A 14,172-nucleotide genomic window follows, 5' to 3' on the forward strand; every position below is an offset into this window, starting at 1 on the left:
CGATTTATGGAAGTTACTCTGAGTTATTGGCTATTTTTCAAAAATCAAAATACACACATTAATGCGAAGAGAATCCGCCGTCGTATGTTCCTTGAATACAAAACAGGATGAATGTTCTTTAAGAACAAATAAAAAAAAACATGCCAGATTATGTACATGAAAAAATGTCAGATTTTGAACAATCATTTCACATTGGCTGCATTATTATTAATGTATTTATTCAATTCAAAACTGTTCACTTCCACCTTCGATATAAAATAACAACAACCATAATAATAGCGGTTGGTTGGCTGATCGTCTCTTCGTCGTTGTGTCAAACTCATTAGAGAGTTGAGGCTAAATCCTATTAAATAAAATTATAGAGGTAGTGATCAGTGTATTGAAAAACTAAATACCGTACATAATTCACAAAGGAACTTCAGTCTCTCTTTCGACATCGATAAGAAAAGAAAGAGCTAAATATGCACGCGCATTGCTAACCATTCAAATGTTTGTTTGATGCGAAATAATTTATGCACAATGCGAAACACTTTGGAGAGAGAGAAAGAGTTCTGTACGTGTATGTTAATGGCTAGTTTGTTGTTGTTGCTGGCAAACCGTGGATCCATTTTTCATATTTGCTTGCTCTGCTGTGCTAAACACATAGAAGAAAAAGACGAAGTTGAGAAGAAGCGAGAGAAAAAAGCATTGTCGGTTGGTTTTTTTCCACTCTCTTTGGATTCCAAACCAACTGTTCTCGTCTTTTCACTGTTTTCATGTGATCATGGAACAAGTTCAAAACGTTTCATTTCCCCTTCACTTGTACACTTCGATCTAACGCACGGAAATCTTTGTTTATTCTAATATGTTCAATGGTTTAGCTACTATTTTGCCTTTTTCTCATCTCATTTCACTTCGTCTTCTGTCGTTTTCTTGTTATAACTTTCAGATTCCACACACACACATAAAGGCGACCATAATAAATTTGTGATTATTAACATATACATTTCTTTCTCTTCAAATTGTGATACACTGGACAAATGAACTATCGAAGCAGTTATATGCGAACAAAGAAAAATATTTACCATTGTCGCCTTAGCACCGCAACACTTTTTCATTTGAGATTGATTCGATTTCAATTGATTGGTCTGCTTATTTTTATTTCCTACTGTTGTGAATGTGTTTACCTTAACTTATAGTAAATACGATACCGCAGAATGAGAAAAACGAAGACGAAGGAATAAATATCAAATTTATGTTATTTTTCACGTGTGTAGCAAAGAATGAGGGAAAAGAAAAATAAAAAAGCATTGATGAATTTCTACATGTGAAACGATAAACTCTGACGATGTTCTTTTTATATTCTCTCTCGGTTTCGTATCGTCACGCGTTTTTTTTTCTTCTCTTTCTCTTGTGTCGCACTTCGTTTATTGCGATCTTTATGTTTTGTTCTTTGTCCCATGACATTCTGTTGCATCGAGCGTATTTATTTATGTTGTTGTCCGGTGCATGTTATGGCTTAGGTGCATTCACTAAAGTCGCGCTCACCAAATGAATTCGAGAAAATAGAGAGAGAGAGTAATAAAATCGTGGGTGCATTCACACCAATTGACCGACGTTGACTCAATAGCAACGCGAAAAAATAAATAAATGTTTAAATGAACTAAACATTCTCTATGCAATTCGTTGTACTTAATTTTTACCTTGCACACAGAGCACAGTCTTATATGTTTAACGAAGATAAATCAAATTTATCTTATGGCTAGAGAGTGTAACAACACTGCAGCATGAAAAGACACACAATTCGTGAACTGAACAAAATCGAAGACATCGAACCGGTTTTTCGGTCTCAAGCGATTTTAGTTTGACCAGAAGAGCAAATCCCTTGCCAGAAACTTGAAAAAAGAGATATTTCTACGAATTCTACAAAGCATTCACTAGTTCTTTCAGTGAAATAGTCAAGTCTTTCGCTTCCGTAGAAGAAAAAAATTGGAGTTTCGGTATACAAATCAAAAAATGAACGAACTCCCCGACAAGATGTCAATCCAATGATTCATCCATTTTGAATGCCACCATATATGCACTCGCCTCAAAATGATATTTCTTTTGTCGGCTTCAAAGTATATTATTTTGCAATCAGTGTTGCACAAGGAAAAAAACTACTTTGTGATTTATCGTACAATATTCGCAAATGTAAATTAATTCGACGAATTGGCTGGCGAACAGAGTAAAAAAAATGCAATCGGATTGCGGCGCTTGAGCATTGTTCGAAGTTCGAACATCGAATGCGAAATTAATGTGCGATCAATCATTTCCAATTTGAACAAAGTCAAATAATACCTGCGGGTATAGTGAGAGTGAACGTTTGTTGCCGGCTCAGACAGTCAGATGGACATATAATCTATACAATAATATGCGACAGACGTACAAAGCAATACAATAATTATGTATTCCAACAACAAAACACTTGAACACAAAAAACACTATCCAGAAACAACAAGGCAAACAACTGAATTTTGTGGTAAATTCAATTGAGTCGCATATAATATGCAATGAAAAATACTGTCAAGACACACGAAACTAGTTTAAATGACGAAATTATCAAATACATAATAAAAAGGTTCATGACACATGTAATACCAATTCATCTTCAATGCGTTTGGGGAACAGACGATCGAAAATTATTCAACAAAAAATGAAATTATAAAACAATACAACACGTCGAGACCAATCCTAATTTCAATGTACATTTACATAAGAATGAATTCCTCAGACGCCATTCTTCGACGACACTCAAACCGAACTTTTCAATATTTTTCTTTGTTTTCTCAACGATATTCCACAGAAGAACAGAAATGTTGCATTTAACAGCATTCACAACTACCATGCCAGCCATTCGATATGCACTTAAAATTCGAAACGAACAAAAGCACGTACGCATTGGGCACGAGTACAAGTGAAATAATATTATTTATGTCTCTGTTCCTATTCACCGACTGTTGAGCGAGCGATATACAATAAATAAAAAAAAAATGAATATGTGCAAACATAAAGCCGTCACCAGTTGGTGTGGAAGTACTACATCGATCAATACTTTTATGAGATGTGCGGAGAGAGAGAAAGAAACGCAAAACGAAGAAGAAAATGAATTTTACAGACAGAACTTTCTACATTGCTTTGTGGTTCTAATAAAATTTTATATCCATCACAATATTGACTCAATGTTGTATTTCCATGCAGTAATTGTGATGAATGCCAATAACCAGAAAGTGAAAAAAAAAACAGAGAGAGAGGGATCTTTTCGATTTCGATGCAGACTTTAGCCATTCAGTGAAGTGTGAGTGTGTACCAATATTAGCCGCATTTATGAATAAAGTCATTGCGGAACGAATTGCCGACGTTGAATTTACATTGTTGTGTTTACCCCGACCAAATAAAATGATTCATGCAAATTTCCATGCTCTGTAATTTTTCAATTCACAGCATCCTTTGTGTGGTAATCCTCACTTCGTTAGTGTTTATCTTGATAATATCTTCGCATGGTTTAAGAGAACACGATGAGTCTTCGAATAAAATATTTGAGAAAAAAAAACAAAGTTTTATTTGATGATCGCATCTGTTCGGAACCGTAGAGAAGATTGAATATTCGCATAAACCAGAAGAGCAAACGTATAATGTCACCACGACAACAACTAATAGCCGCAATTTATGAGACTTTCAAGCACAGTGTGTGAGCCCATGGTGATCTTAGAAACTAGTGTACGACGTCTTCTACTTAGAAAACTTTTATTAGATGCATAACAGCCAGTGCAATTTGCATAAAATGTTCCAATCTAAAATAACATGCAATTGCATTTTAGAATTTTCAGAAGTAATGCATAAAAACGTGTCTTCTTTTGTATACAAAATATTCTGTCGAACGTGACGAGTCGAATTTACCAAGAAAATGGTTGGAGAAAAAACCAACCACTAAAAGACTTTTTAATTAATTGCAGCTCAATGAGTCAAAGATTTCCATTCAGTGGGATCTTAAACCACAGTCTCTGTCATAATTCGAAGAGATTCTCGCTGTTGCGTCATACCCCCATCAATAAGAATGATCTTGCGATAGGCTTATGATGTACAATCGAGCGTGTTTATTTTTCGAACTCCATTGTATCATTATAATAATAATTGGTTTTGAAGATGGGTTAATGAACGTTTTCAGCCGAAAATGGTTGGTATCGAAACACGAACGGCCAATTTGAAGTATGAGAATACGTTCGAATTGGATTTATCAAAAAGTGTTGGTGTTAAAATGAGTATTCGAAAAAGGCATTTATACATATTTGTGTCTCTGTTTTCATAAGAACCAAATAGAGAGAGACAGCAAGAGAGCAAGAGAAAAAGCATCGATTCTATGCATGAAGACATTTTCATTCCAGAAAATAATGGAAACAAAGAAACAAAACAAAACACAAATGAGCCGAACAAAAGAAAACACAAAACAACGAGAAAAGTACTTAAGTTTCAGTGGTGTTTTTTTCTTCTTCTTCAACTGGAATCCATTAATTTGATCGTAAAAAACGAATTGTAATTTAGTTTAGACTTGTACAATGTACGCGCTGTACATCGAATCTCTTTTGATTAAAAGCACTTGAAAAATGGGCTAACAACATTCATTTGAATTTTGGTGAGGCAACCAACAACTACCACGAAAAAAAAAAGAACATAACATTTCAAGCAATGGAGACCGAGAATTTTGATTGATAGTTTTTATTACCAGCTCTATGTTATTGCTCTTTATTTTCATTCTCTCTCTTTGCATTGAGCACTGGACGCGGTCCATAGTCAAATTTAACGACATACATGGACTCGTGGTACTCGGTTAAATTTGTGCATTAAATGTAAATCTTTAATGGTAGCATGATCAGCGCAAAGAGCCAATTAAAAAGAAAAATCCTGTAATCCCATGAGATCGCATGGGGTTCATTCACCGATGACCAAGCTTTTCAATATCGCTTTCAATTCTCCATCTCAACCAATGTAAAAGATACTCTTATCTTTCACTGTTGTCTCTTTCTTGTTGCTCTTTTGCTGTCAGCTTGGGTCACTTAGACAATATGTTTTGAATGGAATTGATGATAAAAATCTACTCAGAATTCTACGCAACATATTTCATTGGCGATGCACATATATATATGTATGTTAAATAAAAAAAAAACTAAAGAAAAGGCTCATGTTCGCCGATTATTATGATTCATGGTCACAGCATAAAACTTCGCTTACTCTGAACTTAAATATCTCTTCAATTTCTTTATGGTTGTGCATTTCCTTTGGCTTTTGAAATTCTTTCCAACGACCAAAGCATCCAATGCTAAAGTTTATGCTTTTCCGGTTGTTATAGAATAAAATGATATAATTTATGAATTTATGCCCGATTTATTGCCAAACGCTATTCAAAATAGATTCGCGTAAATGTACGGTCGTTTAACTACACTTCAAATTATAATGCTATAAATATGCAAATGCTTTGCCAGACACAATGAGGAGTGCTGGAGAGCGAATACAAAAACGTTTACGATCAAATGTCCTTTTCATTTAAGATACGATTTGTTGCTGTCATTGTTGTTGACTAGATCGACTTAATCAATGAATTAATTCCAATGTTTACTTTTATTTTCATTTCAGGTACTTACTTTGAGAATTCAATAACTTTGCACGGTTGGAAGTAACGTACGCTAGCAAAACTCTGATCACCAAGGTAATTAATAAACACTTTTTTTTCGAAATTTACTTTGTAGCAATCAAATAATAGCGATTATCCCATATTAAATCATAAGTTGATGGTTATTAAATCCCATTGAAAACATCAATTTGTTTGTGTGATGTAACACAAAGCGCCACTAAATTCTTCGGTAATGAAATTCATTCCGCTTGCAACTATCTTCCATTCAAAAATAGAGCTAAGAAGAAAATACGATTCAGCATTTCCGCTAAATAAAAATACAACTGATTATAATTTATGGTCGGACAATCAGCGCTTACAGTTCAAATAGTACTGTACAATTTGTATCACACATAATTTCGCAATTTAACCCAAAGCACCAGCCAAATTTAATCTTTAAAGATTAATCAATCAAAGTCTTGAAAAGTGAAGAGAAAAAAAAACACAAACGAAAACAAATCAATGAGCATGTAATCGGATATGAAGATTCATTTACATGTCGGCACTTTAAAATTTTGCTCATACACCGAAAATATAATTAATTTGCTACAATAATATGCAAAGAAATGTCATTGCGTCATAAAACTCACTTTTTTTTGCCTGGTCATAATTGTTTGTCTCATTTTTTGTGTGGTCAAAATGCGGAATCGAACATTTTGCACTTGTAAGCATGAAAATGAAAAAAAATAATACTGGATTTTTGTGTAAAAATAGCAAATTACACTTTGTTCGTTTTGAAATCAAAAGTTTGTGTTCCGTTTCAAATATGAATGGCGCCGACAAAAAATGTTGTTTACTTACAAAAAATGTTTGTTAGATAAAAAAAAAATACTTTACGTTAGCCATTTGAATACAAAATATATGTAAAGTAATTTAAATAATTTTAAATTTTATTTTACAAATTTTCTCTTTCCGAAAACTCTGATCAATAAGATGAAATTTCTCTATTCATAGAGACATGGCATCGAAAAAAATGCGGAATTTGTGTATGCTTTCTATTTGTTTTGTTTAGAAAGCAACTTGATTTGACTGTATATCTTTTTATCAACAACGATGTTTTCTAATTTTCGGCATTTTATTAGGCCAAAAATATCGTGCAGTACTCATTTTCGAACGGTCAAAACAATAACAGAAAATCTTGCATAACAATTATTTTTGGTTATTTAATAAAGGAAAAGTCATTCATAAAGGTCATCTTTCCGTCCGACGGTTCACTGCGGCGGTCTACCATTTCATAAGTTGTATTGCAATCATTTCAAATGTAAGAGCATCGGAAAGCACCGAACCGATCTATGGTGCAATTCATATCGGATTTAAGATCCAAAAATGCACTCAACTGCATCGGCGAATGAAAAACAAATTGGACACTATTTGAATGCCAACACACATACATCCCCATACACTTTATCAAAATGAAAATAAATTGCATTGCAAAACCGTTATTTGACTTCTTGATCACAAAAGTTCGTCTAAATCTCAGGTCTGAAACTTCAATTCAAGTTCAAATTAGCATCATTTAAGCTGGGCAAAAATGTATTTGATATCTATTCGCAATTCCTGTTTCATGAAATCTTTGGCAAACGTACTGAGTTAACTGTGTGAATAGAGTAGCGTTGGTTTAATGAGGCAAAAATACGCACGCATGTCAGAACACAGATGGTTGGATAGTGTAACATTTAAAGAAATATCTATTATTACTTTATTCACTTTGACATGCGGTTTTGTTTCATCCTCGACTCAAGTCGAAACCTGATCGTGGCACGTAACGAAACTTACATCAACTAAACGAAATTATTACCATGATCGTCTTGAGGAAAGAGCGTAAAAAAATACTTTGACGCAAAAATTCAAATGTAAAACATGTCATTATCGCATGCGAACGTTTTGCTCAACGCAAATATTGTGGAATCAAATCGTGCATCCTCTGCGTCTCCTCAAAAGAAAAATGACCACAATCATTATTAATATAAATATTTTATGTATTACATGTGTGTGGCATGAGTCTGTGCTCGCATGCCTTCTAAAAGTAATGATGATTGGAGGTGAGTTAGAACGTTATCTTCGTATACTTAATAGCTAATTCAGCTGCTAGCTATGAAAAATGCTTATCGAAATTGGATCAAAACATCGTCAGCTTAAAATGATCTTTTTTTTTTGTTTCATCTCAAGAATGACTTTCTTATTCAAATTTAAAATGCTCATGTACCTACATTACAACTCAATTACCATTTTATTTTTGTAAAAATTCTTACGTACTATGCCGACTTAGTTTAACTGGACGCACTTAATGTATAATGAGAATGCAAATCAAGTCTATTAAATATATCTGTATGAGTAATAAAACGGAGAATGCGGAAATCGCATACTGCATACGCATTATTTTTACCATGGTTAACCAGCGATGCAAAGGTCAGTACTTTCTGCGCATACGATTTGCAGTTAATAAAAAAAGATTATCGAATAAACCGGTTTTTTAACAAAAGACCCAATTGAGATGAAAATAAATAGAAAACATAAACGCATTTTTATTGAATCTTAAGGTGTGATTTTCTAGAGTAAGTAATTCAGAAGTAAAGTTGTACATGTAATTATTGTTATTAGGATAACTGTTGGTCTCCTAGATATTTTCCAAGAAATTGCAACGGTTAAACTGTTGTGAACTCGATCATCCATACAAAGCAAACGCTGAAATGAATAACGAGAGTGGAATTTTAAGCAAAATACACCATTTCAATCACATACCAATTACAGCTACTGAAACATTTAATAAGGCAATGTCATCAGGCGCTCACTCGTGAAGAACATTCGAAAATTTGAATTCAATTTATTACGGAACATAATTGGGTACGTTGAAACGTGTTTTCAAATGTGTGTTTTCGTTTTAAAATCCACGTTAACAAAGTGCTTTCAACGAATATTGTGAAAGGTGCTTGCGATGGCATAGTGACTGTGATGTCTCAATTTGACTCCGTTTCTCTCTTGCAAACGATAAGATTTAATCATCGGTCACATTTCAAAGCGTGCGCAAACTAGTACTCATTTCTCACACCGTTCGTATACTTTGTGAACTTTCAAGATGATTCATCGTACGTTTTAGCATGAAAAAAACGACCGATTCTAATTGAATTGCCATAGTATTTCCGTATTGAAACTGAGAAAGATTAATAACAACAGCAGCTTGAATTGCCAACACAATGAAACTAGAATGTCTAAAAAAAATTGGCGCTGATCTCTCCGAAAGTTTGGATCAATCGGCATGATGTCAACGTTCTTTTATTTCGAATGGTGTTGTTCGTTTCAACCAAAATGGAAATCGTCGATATAATTGTCAGCGGAACACGATTTTTAAATTATTCGTGTTACGCAGATTGCGCAAAAAAAAGTATCGCGCAATGTCAACAATTCAAATTAATGATCGTGTATACTGCAATTTAATCTGTCGCGTGTAAATCGTCGAGCCTACACTCAAATCAAATGGAAAAATGAACTAAATGAATGTATATGGCCATATTGAGAAAAAAGCAATCAGACGGCAACATGCCGGCGAGACGTTTACTTTCCATACAGCGAAACAACAAAACAAACACATGCACACATACCGATTACCGATTTCAAACACAACACGGATTAAATGAACGAAATAAAATCTCATCTGAGTGAAATGGTGCACATGCAATATGCTAATTCGACACTTCGATCGGTTTTTATTCCATACTTTTCCGCTACAGTTTTATCACATCGGTACCGTTTTTAGTAAAAGTGAATTTCGATTTCATCTCAATTGCTACAATTTTTCCAAACGATTCCGCATTTTGCGGTTTTGTTTCGTCAATCGAAACGATTTGATCACATTTTTTTTTGTATTCGAAAATAAATTTCATTATACTGGCAAAAAATATTCCAAAATGCACGAAAAATGTGTTTTTTTTTTCTCACACAAGATCTGAGAAAGTATCGAAATTGATCCGTTGACGTTTTAAAAAAATAAAATATTAATAATAAAACGATAAAATGGAATTAACATATGTTTTGGTAATGAACATGTGTTGTTTTTTTTTGTACGAATTTGTTTGCTTTTAATAATTGGAATCGATACAGTCCGAATTTCTCAAATGTGATTTCACACTGTGAAATCGAATTACAGATTCGCATGTCAATGATCGTTCGTCGATAAAAAAAACAAATTCTCTTCGAAAAAAATAAATGAAAAAAAGCGAATCAATACGATAATAATGAGTGTTGGTGTTCTGGTTGGTATAAATACGAAAAAAAAGTAAACAGTCACACAAAATTCAAAACGAGCTCGCATTATTTCGCTTGCAATTACTGAATGGCTTATTGAGTGTGATGAGAGAGTTTCGTTTGTGTTTCGGTTTTTGTCTTCAATTTGATGCCATTTTGTGTGAATGAAAGTTCATCAGCGTTACAATACATGTACAAAAATCATCAAACTTGAAGGTCAAGCACAACGGAAAGTGCTTTGCACTCGTGCCTCTTGTCCGTTTTTTTCTGCTTTGTTGGTTCATCGATAGCGAAAAGAACTACTCGACAATTTAAACGAAATTTAGATGAAAAAAAAAATCTGATTAGATCTCTGTTTTGTGCGTAAGCGCTCATGGTAACCACGTAACACAAAGTGTATTCGATTTAAAATCACAACATTTTGATGAGCGTTTTTCCAATGGACGTTCTTTACACATAGTAATTGTTCAATTAAACGCATCTCTTCCAACCGAGTGTTTAACATTAAGAAACATTGACTTATCGCCGCCGAAATCCAATTACAAAACATATAATATGTGTACAATTTCGCATTAAAACAAATACGAACAAAATAGTTACATCAGTGTTTTAATTTCGGTTGTTTGTTTCGTTCTTTATATCGAAGCGAAAAATAAATTAAAAATTAAAGCAGCAGTTCGTCGAAAGCAATGGCTTTTTTTTACGGCCAAATCATTTTTAATTGCCAAACCTTTTTTCCGCTTAAAAGTCATTTTTGGCATTTGGTCAAAGAACAAAAGTCACGTGTATATTTTTATTCTGAATCTCTTTTTTGTTCGTGTGTGATTCATGCTAATTCTATTAAAATATGTCTGGATGCTTCTTCCCTCACATCTTTCGGTGTTTTATGCTAATTAAATTTCTATTGTTAAGTTTTTCGTCGGTATGGCCACCGTCGATCGAAACTGAGTAAACAACAACTTTTTTTTTCTCTTCTCTTTTTCGATGCCGAAAAGTGTAAATATTATGAAGTATCAAAGAGCGGCCGAGAGAAGAGCCGATGGCGTTGTCACGACTTCGCCCATACAAATCATTTACAACACATAAACTTATTAACAAAACCATGTGGCTTTCTGCTTCGATTATTGTGAACAATAGCATGTAAACAATCGCGCACTCATTTTTTTTTTCTGCGATAATTTTAGAATGGAATCTACGCGTCAGAACATTAGAATACTATTAACTGCGAGAGCAAAAAAATGAGCCAATTTAAATTTTGTCAGATTTCACAATCTGATCTATTTGTTTCCGTCGCTCGACTTGTCTTATTTGAATGGAAAAAAAAAATGGAGAGGGAAAAATATTTTCCCAAGTGAATATCAATTTTAAATCAACTTTGCATTAGCAAACTGATCCATTCGCTTCAATTAATGGAACCAAAACAAATCAAATAAAATTTGTGTCGGATATTGCAATTCAGTTTCATTATTATCAAATGATCACCGTCAGTAGTCGATCCAATGCAAATCAATGGTTTATATAATTTTTACTATCGTCAAATGGCCACACAAAAGCCTATTTGATTTTGTTTAATCTGTTTTGTGTGATTTCTAATGTGTGGCTTAATTCAAATGGTGAAACAAGTAAGTGAATGGATGGCTTTTGAATGATATCGCAAACACTTTGCACAATCACTTTTTCACTTGAATTGCATTGTTAACTACTTTCAATGGAACCGGAATGTTTAAGGCGGTAGTCGTAAGAGGACTTTATTAAGATAAAAATTGTGTTTCTCCATCCTGTTTTCGAACAGCGGCCAAAGGTTGTGTGCATTTACAATAAAGTTTTTAATTGACTATTAAAAACAAATATTTGAAAAAAAAACATCACTGATAAATGCTCACAATAAATCGGTTAAAGCTTACCGCATTCATAATGCAAGAAGTAGAATAATTGATGCGAAACCATTTTTTTATGATATTTCATCCCATTTTTCGTTCACAAACAGTGAATGAATCGAACTGTAACTATTTACTTTTATAAGCCATAACACCTAAAAAGGTTGATTTGAGGGTCAATTCACGTGGTTTTGCTATTAATTGAATTCATCGGCTTTCTTCAGCATAAAGATGATTGAGATTTGGATTAATCAGGTTAATGTAAACTAGTTTTTATGATCTGTTACCGCTAATGTTATCGATGGATCAGTAAGGCGCGCACATTCAATCATCATCATCATCACACACCAATAGCTGGTGACAATACTATGAATGGAAAACCGCAACGCCAAGTTTGAATTTAATAGAAAAAAAACACCACAAACAAATTTCTGCAATATTGAATCTGCACTTAACGACTGAGAATCGACTTTCCCAACAACATTATTCGACAAAAATAGTAAAACTCGGTGAAGTTTCACAATTAAATCCAACATAACATTTGGATATTTCATGCTTTAATCTGAACAAAGTCGGTTTTCCATGCACAACATAAAACGCAACTTTCTTTAATCTAATAGTAAGATTTATGTCGATAAAAACTATCTGTACAAGCAAATTTTACTGTACATTTATCGAAAGATAACGTTAAAAAGATTAGCAATCTCTTTTTTTTTCAATCATCAGCCGGTTTTGGCTGAAATGTCAATGGTCAAAATTGAATAATCTCCAACGATTAATTTAATCTAGAGAATGCACAATACATGTTTTTCAAGGTATTGATGTTTCGATTTGTGTTGCAGTTTTTTTTTCTCAAATTCAAATGTTATATCGTTTGATCTGTTTGGTGAATAGATACGAGTTTACGTCGACAAATGGTTCAAGTTCATCCGTATCAAATCATTGATCGCATGTTGATGCTTTGACATTAAATACCCCATTTTAGCGCTCGTGTGCCATTCGAATGTGCCATTTTTTCATGCGCATTCAATGCTCTGTTTCATCGATTTTAAATGTGTTTCAGGGTCAATGAAAAACGGTCCCAAAATACCATTCACATATAGCCAATGTTGGACACGCATTTTGTGATATCAAAAATGCACACTACTACACATTTGAAACGTACATTGGCACACATCTACCAACTCATCATTCACAAAAACGCAAAAGCATTCAAATTCTCCTTTTTTTTGTTATGAAACACCTTATTGTGTGCACGATATTGTTTTGAATGATTTAATTTATTCAATGTTTGCACACTTTTGAAACTTTCAATGCAAACAACGTACTTCTCTCTTTGTTCGCTTTATTTCCGAAAAAAAGAAAAAAGAAAATAATGATCGACAATTAAATTTCGATCCGTGAGTATGAATTCAAAATGAAAAGAAAAATTGAAGTTGGTATTCAAAACGGCAAACATCTCATCATATGCCAGTTTCCCATTCCAACAGTGAAATGGATTCAATAAGTGTTTTGTTTGTAGCCAAATATTTGACGATGCTGTTATGTGCCAACACTCTAGTACACCAACTTATGCAGAGTTTCATGTTTAAATAGAGAAAAAAGTGAATCTTTATACGTGCTGTGTGCAAAAATTACGATCAAATAAATATATTTGTTTTCTGTGCGCTTTCGTTTTAGCTTTGATAATGCTAATATTCTCTTTATTACTCGGTGAATGTAATTCCCTGCTGTTTCTGACTCGTCGTCTAGGCGAAACCAAAACACTTGAAATGACAAAAAAAAAAATAGAAATACTTTCGAACAGTGACAGCAAACGTACTTCATCAAAGTCACCATTACATCATTAATAATTCATTTGGTATCCAATGTGAACGATCTTGTAGCTGCGTTTTGCATCCTCTTTTGTCAAGTGCAAATCGATTGCCTTTTGTTTTCTTTACTTTAAAACATACTTTTTGCTATACTCATGATGAAGATTGTCACCGCGTTTTTCTCCGTCCACACGCATGCATTAACTAATTTGAATAAAAACGAGTTTGGTTTCATACTTTTTTTTTGAGTGCGATTTAATGATACATCTATTGCATATATGTTTTATTCAGAGCAATCACTCAATTTATAGTCACCGCTGGAGATTATGGCACGTCGTGCTTTAATTGTCCCTAAAAACTCATAAAAGACACATGACTATTTTTGCTCATAAGCAGCCATATGCTGCATTGTCTTTTTTCGTTGTTCCTTTTTGAATTATGATTATAGTCTCCGTTGCAATTAACGAATACCATCTTGTACGATAAATTTTAGTAATAACTAGCGATTTCGAGAGTGATAAAAAAAATAATACAAAAACACCAAGCTGTTGGC

General features: G+C 33.5%; 1 protein-coding gene across 1 annotated transcript in view; it reads left to right on the plus strand.

The window, feature by feature from the left end:
• Nucleotides 1–14,172, plus strand: part of LOC116348933 — a 41,047-nt gene that overhangs the window by 11,738 nt on the left and 15,137 nt on the right. Inside the window, exon 2 of the mRNA XM_031780157.1 lies at nucleotides 5,650–5,722. The gene's annotated coding sequence lies outside the window, so the exon portion shown is untranslated. The remainder of the gene's footprint in view (nucleotides 1–5,649; nucleotides 5,723–14,172) is intronic.

This window comes from Contarinia nasturtii, unplaced genomic scaffold (assembly GCF_009176525.2).
Source record: "Contarinia nasturtii isolate CC-2019 unplaced genomic scaffold, AAFC_CNas_1.1 Cnas_scaffold_2678, whole genome shotgun sequence".
NCBI classification, from domain to species: domain Eukaryota; kingdom Metazoa; phylum Arthropoda; class Insecta; order Diptera; family Cecidomyiidae; genus Contarinia; species Contarinia nasturtii.